Raw genomic sequence first — 11,326 nt, forward strand, 5'->3', positions numbered from 1 at the left:
TGCATCCTAGATCCCTAAAGTCCAGACAATGTTGGTGGCACAAAAAACTGTGCCAGAGAGCTCCAAATGTGCCAAAATCATTTGCAGCCTTTAATGGGCATTAACCGTCATCCTAGACCACTGAAATTCCCAAAAATAATTTTGGCACGAAAAACGCATCCTTCACCCCTGAAAGTTTTTAACATGTTAGCAGCCCAAAAAAGGCCTTCAAATGCAATTCTCGCCTGCAAAAATGTTGGAAACTTTGAAGGCCCAAAAAAGGGCTTTACAGGCATCGTAGACCCCCTAAAGTCCAGAAAATGTTCGTGGCCCAAAAAGTGTGCCAGAGAGCTCTCTGTGTCCCAAAATTATTTGCAGCCCAAAAGGGGCATTAACCCGCATCCTAGACCACTGAAATTCCCAAAAATACGTTTGGCACAAAAAATGTATCCTACACCCCTGAAAGCTCAGAATATGTTAGCATCCCAAAAAAGGCCTTAAAATGCATCTTAGGCCTGCAAAAATGTTGAAAACTTTGAAGACCCAAAAAAGGGGTTTACAGGCATCCTAGACCCCTAAAGTCCAGAAAATGTTGGTTGCCCAAAAACTCTGCCAGAGAGCTCTGCATGTCCCAAAATCATGTGCAGCCTGAAAGGGGCATTAACCTGCATCCAAGACCACTGAAATTCCCAAAACAATTTTTGACACAAAAAATGCATCCCGCACCCCTGTAAGTTCAGAATATGTTAGCAGCCCAAAAAAGGCCTTAAAATGCATTTTAGGCCTGCAAAAAGGTTGAAAACTTTGAAGGATCAAAAAAGGGGTATACAAGCATCGTAGACCCCCTAAAGTCCAGAAAAAATTGGTGGCCCAAAAACTGTGCCAGAGAGCTCTCCGTGTCCCAAAATCATTTGCAGGCTGAAAGGGGCATTAACCCGCATCCTAGTCCACTGAAATTCCCAAAAATACTTTTGGCACAAAAAATGCATCCTACACCCCTGAAAGTTCAGAATATGTTAGCAGCCCAAAAAAGGCATTAAAATGCATCTTACACCTGCAAAAATGTTGAAAACTTTGAAGGCCCAAAAAAGGGGCTTACAGGCATCCTGGACCCCCTAAAGTCCAGAAAATGTTGTTGGCCCAAAAACTATGCCAGAGAGCTCTGCATGTCCCAATATCATTTGCAGCCTGAAAGGGGCATTAACCTGCATCCTAGACCACAGAAATTCCCAAAACAATTTTTGACACAAAAAATGCATCCCGCACCCCTCTAAGTTCAGAATATGTTAGCAGCCCAAAAAAGGCCTTAAAATGCATTTTAGGCCTGCAAAAAGGTTGAAAACTTTGAAGGACCAAAAAAGGGGTATGCAGGCATCGTAGACCCCCTAAAGTCCAGAAAATATTGGTGGCCCAAAAACTGTGCCAGAGAGCTCTCCATATCCCAAAATAATTTGCAGGCTGAAAGGGGCATTAACCCGCATCCTAGACCACTGAAATTCCCAAAAATACTTTTGGCACAAAAAATGCATCCTACACCCTTGCAAGTTCAGAATATGTTAGCAGCCCAAAAAAGGCCTTAAAATGCATTATAGGCCTGCAAAAAGGTTGAAAACCCTGGAGGCCCAAAAAAGGGGTTTACAGGCATCCTAGACCCTCTAAGGTCCAGAAAATGTTGCTGGCCCACAAACTGTGCCAGAGACCTCTGCATGTCCCAAAATCATTTGCAGCCTGAAAGGGGCATTAACCTGCATCCTAGACCACTGGAATTCCCAAAAATAGTCTTGCACAAAAAATGCATCCCACACCCATGAAAGTTCTGAACATGTTAGCAGCCCAAAAAAGGCCTTGAAATCAAATCCTCGCCTGCAAAAATGTTGAAAACTTTGAAGGCCCAAAAAAGGGGTTTACAGGCATCCTAGACCCCCTAAACTCCAGAAAATGTTGGTGGCTAAAAACTGTGCCAGAGAGCTCTGAATGTCGCAAAATCATTTGCAGCCTGAAAGGGGCATTAGCACGCATCCTAGACCACTGAAATTCCCCAAAATAATTTTGCCACAAAAAATGCAACCAACACCCCTGAAAGTTCCGAAAATGTTAGCAGCCCAAAAAAGGCCTTAAAATGCATCTTAGGCCTGCAAAAATGTTGAAAACTTTGAAGGCCCAAAAAAGGAATTTACAGGCATCCTAGACACACTAAAGTCCAGAAAATGTTGGTTGCCCAACAACAGTGTCAGAGTGCTCTGAATGTCCCAAAACATGTGTAGCCTGAAAGGGTCATTACCCTGCATCCTAGACGACTGAATTCCCCAAAATAATTTTGCCACAAAAAATGCAACCAACACCCCTGCAAGTTCAGAATATGTTAGCAGCCCAAAAAAGGCCTAAAAATGCATTTTAGGCCTGCAAAAAGGTTGAGAACTTTGAAGGACCAAAAAAGGGGTTTACAGGCATCCTAGGCCCCCTAAAGTCCAGAAAATATTGGTGGCCCAAAAACTGTGCCAGAGAGCTCTCCATGTCCCAAAATAATTTGCAGGCTGAAAGGGGCATTAACCCGCATCCTAGACCACTGAAATTCCCAAAAATACTTTTGGCACAAAAAATGCATCCTACACCCCTGCAAGTTCAGAATATGTTATTAGCCCAAAAAAGGCCTTAAAATGCATTATAGGCCTGCAAAAAGGTTGAAAACCCTGGAGGCCCAAAAAAGGGGTTTACAGACATCCTAGACCCTCTAAGGTCCAGAAAATGTTGGTTGCCCAACAACAGTGTCAGAGTGCTCTGAATGTCCCAAAACATGTGTAGCCTGAAAGGGTCATTACCCCGCATCCTAGACGACTGAATTTCTCAAAAATGTTTTTGGCACAAAAATGCATCCTACACCCCTAAAAGTTAAGAATATGTTAGCAGCCCAAAAAAGGCCTTAAAATGCATCTTAGGCCTGCAAAAATGTTGAAAACTTTGAAGGCCCAAAAAAGGAATTTACAGGCATCCTAGACACACTAAAGTCCAGAAAATGTTGGTTGCCCAACAACAGTGTCAGAGTGCTCTGAATGTCCCAAAACATGTGTAGCCTGAAAGGGTCATTACCCAGCATCCTAGACGACTGAATTTCCCAAAAATGTTTTTGGCACAAAATTGCATCCTACACCCCTAAAAGTTAAGAATATGTTAGCAGCCCAAAAAAGGCTTTAAAATGCATCTTAGGCCTGCAAAAATGTTGAAATCTTTGGAGGCCCAAAAAAGGGATTTACAGGCATCCTAGACCCCCTAAAGTCCAGAAAATGTTGGTGACCTAAAAACTGTGTCAGAAAGCCCTAAATATCCCAAAAAACATTTGCAGCCTAAAAAGGGCATTAACCTGCATGCCAGAACCCTGAAATTCCCAAAATTATTTTGGCACAAACAATGCATCCTACACCCCTGAAAGTCCAGAATATGTTAGCAGCCCAGAAAAGGCCTTAAAATGCATCTTAGGCCTGCAAAAATGTTGAAAACTTTGGAGGCCCAAAAAGGGGGTTTACAGGCATCCTAGACCCCCTAAACTCCAGAAAATGTTGGTGGCCTAAAAATTGTGTCATTTAGCGCTGACAATCCCAAAAACAGTTGCAGCCTGAAAAGGGCATTGATATGATATGATAGTTTATTTATATAGCGCCTATACACAATGTGTTTCAAGGCAAGGGAGGGAACAAGGGAAATACAACGACATTCCTACAGGCCATGATCAGTAAGGATATGAAATTAACTATTAAATGCAATCTTTGGCCTGCAAAAAGGTTGAAAACTTTGGAGGCCCAAAAAAGGGGGTTACAGGCATCCTAGACCCCCTAATGTCCAGAAAATGTTGGTGGCCAAAAACTGTGCCAGAGAGCTCTGAATGTCCCAAAATCATATGCAGCCTGAAAGGAGCATTAACCTGCACCCTAGACCACTGAAATTCCCAAAAATAATTTTGGCACAAAAGAGGCATCCTTCACCCTTGAAAGTTTTGAACATGTTAGCAGCCCAAAAAAGGCCTTAAAATGCATTTTAGGCCAGCAAAAAGGTTGAAAACTTTGAAGGACCAAAAAAGGGGTATACAGGCATCGTAGACCCTCTAAAGTCCAGAAAATATTGGTGGCCCAAAAACTGTGCCAGAGAGCTCTCCATGTCCCAAAATCATTTGCAGGCTGAAAGGGGCATTAACCCGCATCCTAGACCACTGAAATTCCCAAAAATACTTTTGGCACAAAAAATGCATCCTACACCCCTGAATGTTCAGGATATGTTAGTAGCCCACAAAAGGCCTTAAAATGCATCTTACACCTGCAAAAATGTTGAAAACTTTGAAGGCCCAAAAAAGGGGTTTAGAGGCATCCTAGACCCCCTAAAGTCCAGAAAATGTTGGTGGCCTAAAAACTGTATCAGATAGCTCTGAATATCTCAAACGCATTTGCAGCCTGAAAAGGGCATTAACCCGAATCCCAGACCACTGAAATTCCCAAAAATAATTTTTAGCACAAAAAATGCATCCTACACCCTTGAAAGTTCAGTATATGTTAGCAGCCCAAAAAAGTCCTAAAAATGCATCTTACACCTGCAAAAATGTTGAAAACTTTGAAGGCCCAAAAAAGGGGTTTACATGCTTCCTAGACCCACTAAAGTCCAGGAAATGTTGGTGGCCCAAAAACTGTGCCAGAGAGCTCTGCATGGCCCAAAATCCTTTGCAGCCTGAAAGGGGCATTAACTTGCATCCTAGACCACTGAAATTCTCAAAAATATTTTGCAACAAAAAATGCATCCTACACCCCTGAATGTTCAGGACATGTTAGTATCCCACAAAAGGCCTTAAAATGCATCTTACACCTGCAAAAATGTTGAAAACTTTGAAAGCCCAAAAAAGGGGATTACAGGCATCCTAGACCCCTAAAGTCCAGAAAATGTTGGTGGCCCAAAAACTGTGCCAGAGAGCTCTGCATGTCCCAAAATCATTTGCAGCCTGAAAGGGGCATTAACCCGCATCCTAGACCACTGAAATTCCCAAAACTATTTTTGACATAAAAAATGCATCCTATACCCCTGAAAGTTCAGAATATGTTAGCATCCCAATAAAGGCCTTAAAATGCATCTTAGGCCTGCAAAAATGTTGAAAACTTTGAAGGCCCAAAAAAGGGGTTTAGAGGCATCCTAGACCCCCTAAAGTCCAGAAAATGTTGGTGGCCTAAAAACTGTGTCAGATAGCTCTGAATATCCCAAACACATTTGCAGCCTGAAAAGGGCATTAACCCGCATCCCAGACCACTGAAATTCCCAAAATTATTTTTAGCACAAAAAATGCATCCTACACCCTTGAAAGGTCAGTATATGTTAGCAGCCCAATAAAGTCCTAAAAATGCATCTTACACCTGCAAAAATGTTGAAAACCTTGAAGGCCCAAAAAAGGGGTTTACAGGCTTCCAAGACCCCCTAAAGTCCAGGAAATGTTGGTGGCCCAAAAACTGTGCCAGAGAGCTCTGCATGGCCCAAAATCCTTTGCAGCCTGAAAGGGGCATTAACCCGCTTCCTAGACCACTGAAATTTCCAAAACTATTTTTGACACAAAAAATGCATCCTATAGCTCTGAAAGTTAAAAATATGTTAGCATCCCAAAAAAGGCCTTAAAATGCATCTTAGGCCTGCAAAAATGTTGAAACTTTGAAGGCCCAAAAAAGGGGTTTACAGGCATCCAGACACCTAAAGTCCAGAAAATGTTGGTGGCCCAAAAACTGTGCCAGAGAGCTCTCCATGTCCCAAAATCATTTGCAGCCTGAAAGGGGCATTAACCCGCTTCCTAGACCACTGAAATTTCTAAAAATACTTTTGGCACAAAAAAAGCATCCTACACCCCTGAAAGTTCAGAATATGTTAGCAGCCCAAAAAAGGCCTTAAAATGCATTTTAAGCCTGCAAAAATGTTGAAAACTTAGGAGGCCCAAAAAAGGGGTTTACAGGCATCCTAGACCCCCTAAAGTCCAGAAAATGTTGGTGGCCCAAAAACTGTCCCTGAGAGCTCTGCATGTCCCAAAATCATTTCAGCCTGAAAGGGGCATTAACCTGCTTCATAGACTACTAAAATTCCCAAAATTATTTTGGCACAAAAAATGCATCCTACACCCCTGCAAGTTCAGAATATGTTAGCAGCCCAAAAAAGGCCTTCAAGTGGGAAAATGGAAAAACAGACTCCCCTCTTTCCCCTCTCGCACCAATCCACATGAAGAAAATACTCAGTGCTATGACGTAGGTGACAGACATACTCACGGACGTGCATCTTTATTATTTTTCACCTAGGCTCTCAAAATGCAGAAACGCAAGACGCACCATGAACTCATCTAAAGAGCTTGCTTACGCTTCTTCTAAACCTAGGTGCCATAATGAGAATTATAAAGAAGACACGATACTGGTCATAAGACAATATGAGGCTATAACCTAAAGCGCCTGTGCACCAGACGGTTCCACCTATATACTAGGCCTGAGTAGGCCGCAAGCAAGAGCTCCCTTGGACGTTAACAGAACAAGAGTCAGGTTGCTGGTCCTGCAGAATGAGCCTGGGGAAAGCAGACAGCCAAGGTCGTAATGTTGCAAACCCACATTCCAAAAGCAGACCATCAAGGGCACGATGTTGCAACTTCGCACGCTGTGCACCAACATTAAAGTCGCACCTGCAATTAAACCAGGCACACAGTGGAAAAACAATATTAATTGTGCAGAATTCTGCCTCAAACACGGTCCCATCCCACGTGACCAAGCCGAACCTGACGAGATGCCAAGCCCAGGAGGAAGGAGGCGTCTGGATCCCTCGTTACAAGACCCAGGCAGATACACTTGAAAGGATCAATGGACATCTGCAATGGTGGGAGTAGTCGGCCGTCTAGCCCACAAATAAGTCTTCACATTGTCTGCATGTACCAATAGTGAAACATTGTTGCAAATTGCAGGTACACCGAGAGCTGGGAACAGCGATGGTCCCAGGCTGGGAAGCTCACGGGCGCACCAATCAGAACATGGGGCTCTTATCACTGACGCCATTAACATCAACCAATCATTAGGATTCTTCATGTAACAATTCTCATGTATCTAATTGTAGGGACAACCCAGATATATCACCTGACTAACCCTCAGCCATTCATATTATTCTCTACACGTATGCTATACTAACCCTACCACTCGAGCAACCAATTAAGAGTGGCGATAGGTTTTTTGTTAATCTTCTAGAGTGACGCAGGTAGCGCGTCATACTACAGTAAAAAGGGCCTACGAGCCCCACGATTGTGTGTGTGTCAGGTCAGACGCGTATGATCCTTGACCCATCCCTGCCGTTTGTGTTTAATAAACAGCAGAGTCACATTGCTTCTTGTGTGTGTCTCATACTCTATCTCCTTTGGGATATACGGGAGGAATTGGGGCCTCCCTGCCCGGAGGTCTGCGGACGGCCCGGCCGACCCCGGCAGAATTTCCCCCCGACAAGTTGGAGGCACTGCTGAGATCTGTTTAAGATCGGCATTTTTACTTTTACTTTTTCCAGGCACTCCAGTTGCTAGAAGGCCCAGCGGCGCGGCCCCCTCTGCCGTTGCCCCCTTCTGAGGACTACAGGACCGGCGCGGGACTGCGAGAAGACCGGACAGCGCAATCCGAATATTGGCCCTCGGGAGCCGGTTGAGAAGTATCCCGCCCGCGGTTGGCGAGTGTCCAGACGTGGTCCAGACGAGGGGAGGTGGCGAGCCGCTTGGAGGGGTGCACGCAGTCGAGCGGCCCCGCATCAGGAGAACTTGGTGAGCATGCCACGCACAACAAACAATGTGAAATTGTGAGGGATGGGGGGAAGAATTAAATACGGGAGGCGGGAGGTATTGCACAAGTGAACGGCGAAGGGTTGATAGTTTAGTGTTAGAAATAGAATGAATGATAGTTGAACGACCGCGAGAGCAGTTGGCAACGTAACGCAACAGAAGGGGGCGGAGCGCGAAAACATGAAACACTGATTGGCCTAGGCCGCGACTACGTGTAAGGGTGTGTGTGTATGGTTTCCTACGATTTGGCATTTATTGATCAATGAGTAGATGAGGATCCCTATTGTTCGAGCAAGACACTCGATAGGTAGATGACGTTTCCCTGTAGGCGGTAGCTAGTTAGTTGCCTAAATACGGAAGATAATTGGCTGGTTAAGCCCTCCTGTTGAGGGGCGTATCACACGCGAGGCGACGCAGCGTGCGCAGTCCGATTATAGTGTTGATTTGGTTACCTTGTTCCAGGAGTGACAGGAAGACAGCTGTGGGGTTAACGGGGATAGATTGCAGGGGTATTCTGGATTTAAAGAGTATGTGAAGAATTTACCAGTAGCTCTACGTGATCGGTGACGTCACCAATAGGGTTTTCATAGGATATCGCAAACACGAGGCATCCTTGTTGTGAGAGTGTTGAGGAAGAGAACGGTGGTAAGGGAGTGGAAACGGAGATAAACGGTAAAACGAGTTGATCGAGAAAAGGCAAAACGGGGAACGTGGCTGCGCACGGATAACGCCGGCCACGGCAAGTGTAGAAGGGGAGGAGCACGCGAAGACAGAACGATTGTATAAGAACGTAATAAGGGGTACACAGCCGCAGGGGGCTGCATACGCTTCGGCCGCAAGGGGGCCGTAAAGGTGTTGTATAAAGGAAGAAGGGCAGAGGAAAATGTACAAATATAACATACTATATTTTTATAATTCCCCTTAAGCGGACTATCGTAAGTCCCCAAACTTACGGGGCCAGGTAACGATATAAGGTTGTATATTGTAAACTAGTAGTGGGATAAACTGACACCAGATTAAGGGAGGGTAGCGAGTGGAGCGCTACTATGTCATACGGAACAGGATCGGGAGGGTGGGGGAACACCCTCACTACGCCACTACAATACATATGCACAACACTGCCACCCCATAGGGAGAAACTGATTAAGTATAGCATAGAATGGACCCAGGGGACGGATAACAAAATGCTAACACCGTGGCCGCCTAACGGTAGCTTCGATCCATATGCCCAACATTCACTATTAAATCATCTGCACAATACATATAAAGGGAAGAAGTTGGCAAACCACATGGAGGTGTTTAACTTATGGAGGATGTTCCAGGGGTCCCGACCAGGACCAAATGGAATATTCACTATGGGGGAAATACCAAACGAAACAGAGATTAAGGAGGAAGGAGAGAATGGGAAACAGGGGTATGAAGACCCAAAGAACACGGGGAGCAGAGGTGAGGGAGGAGAAAAGAATAATAAAGCAGATGAAATAAAAAAGGAACCGAGCAATGATATACCCATAGTAGCGGGAGTAAAAAAAGGGGGAGGGGGGTTGTACCCTTTTAGAGAATTGGGAGAAATAGAAAGAGGACAGTTAAGGGCTGCTGAGGGATACTCGAACCCGGCATACAGCCCTCCACCATATGTGGCTCATAGGAAAATGCCAGCAGGGGAAGGGAGGACTGGAGAAGACCAGACTGTGGAGATAGGAAATGATGAATGGGTAGCTGCACAGATATTATTAAAATTACGAGGTTCATTAACGGGAGAAGAGAGGGAGGTAGTGAAGAAAACAGACGAGGATAATACCAGGGAGAGTGAATTGAGAGGGGAAGAGCTGTTAAGACAAAAGGACGAGATTTTGGAGGAACGATTAGCAAAACTAAGGGATGAACAGAATGAATTGACCAGGCAGCTTGAGAGGGAAGAGAGAGAGGGGCGAGGAAAAGGAAGGAAGGTAGGTCGAATTGGAAAGAATAAGGGAACGAACTGAGGAGCAAAGGAGAGAAGCTGTCAGGGTAAAAGCAGCAGCAGAAAGGTTATCAAGAGTAGTACTGCGGGAAAAGAAAAGGGAAGAAGAAGGAAAAGAAAAAGAAATGGCAATATGGAGGAGGAGGTTACTATCAGAGTCAACTAAGAAATACGAAGAAGAGAGGGTGATGGAGAGTATACTAGGAAAAGAAAGGGCGAAATGGGAGAGGGAGAAAGAGAGTGAGAGAATATTAGAACAGATGAGAAGTGAAGTGATGGAGGAATTGAAAAGGAAGAGGGAGGAAAATAATAAGGAAATGGAGGAAAGGTATGAAGGAGAAAGAGGAGATAGGGGAAGAGAGAGTGGAAGATGGGGGAATATATACCATGACACAGAAGTAGCAACAACATCAGCACAAAGGGGAGCGGTTGACAAAAGAGAAGGAGGAGAACTGGACCTAATAGATTTACAAACAGTAACGATCGGGGGGAAAAAGACCGAGTGGGGGGTGCCGTTTATAAATAGCTTTTGTAGTGAGGAAGAGAGAGTGGAAAGTGAAGGGAGGAAGAGTGAAAGGGAAAGCTTAGATAAACTATACATCACCCGGACCAACATGGACTCACCATGGATCAGCAGGAGAAAGGATGAGATGGAGAGAAGTGAGGGGGGAACGACAGGAGTAGAGGAAAGACGGCCAAATGAGGACGCAACATCCCCATCCCCATCATCCTCATCGCGCCCTCCCCTATCCCACCCTACATGCTCAACCACCTCACGTTCGCTACGCAAAATAAAACTAGCGCCCTTCACCGACGAACGGACTCCCTATACATGGCGGCTTAGAGACCTCCCTAGTCGCAGGAAGGTAGGAGATATACACATGCCCACATTAAATACAGACAAAGATGGAGAAGAAGGAGGTATCAGCAGAGGAAATAAAAACGAAAATGAAAATGTGGAAGAAAGGAGAGAGGAGGACGGGTGTGAGGATTCAATAATATGGAATACAAAGGGTGAAACAAGACATAATTTAATGCCACTTTTGGAGAGAGGTGGGGTTAGACCACAGTATGTTCCTTGGAAGCATACCGATAAAGAAAATATAAAATGTAGGCTCCCATCATTAAGTGGAGGTGCGGGTAAATGGATATATGAAATGGAAAAACACACCGCAGGACAGAAGCTAGCAGTAGGAGATGTAAAGGGCCTTTTAATATCAATATTAGGAGATAGAGCGGATGACATATGGAAAAGAGCGGGATTTCATGGGGTAACAATATCAAATACATCGCACGATGGGGCACCGTTCGCAAACTGCAGACATGCACTATGGCAGGCATTGAGGGTACAGTACCCTGACACCTCAGATATAGGAGCAATTACATCCCGCAAAATGCATGAGAACGAAGATCCTGTTGATTATATTCAGGAAATCCAAGAGAAGTGGCGCATGGAAACTAGAGAACAATGGGATAAGACACCAGCAGTATTTTACCATATACTGGTACAAGGGCTCCCGGAAGGAGTTCAGAAACAACTAAAGAAAGTAGTGGGAATGGAAGCAAAACCATGGCCCGAA

The sequence above is a fragment of the Ambystoma mexicanum genome, chromosome 11 (genome assembly GCF_040938575.1).
Source record: "Ambystoma mexicanum isolate Mex_15411 chromosome 11, UKY_AmexF1_1, whole genome shotgun sequence".
Taxonomy (NCBI): Eukaryota; Metazoa; Chordata; class Amphibia; order Caudata; family Ambystomatidae; genus Ambystoma; species Ambystoma mexicanum.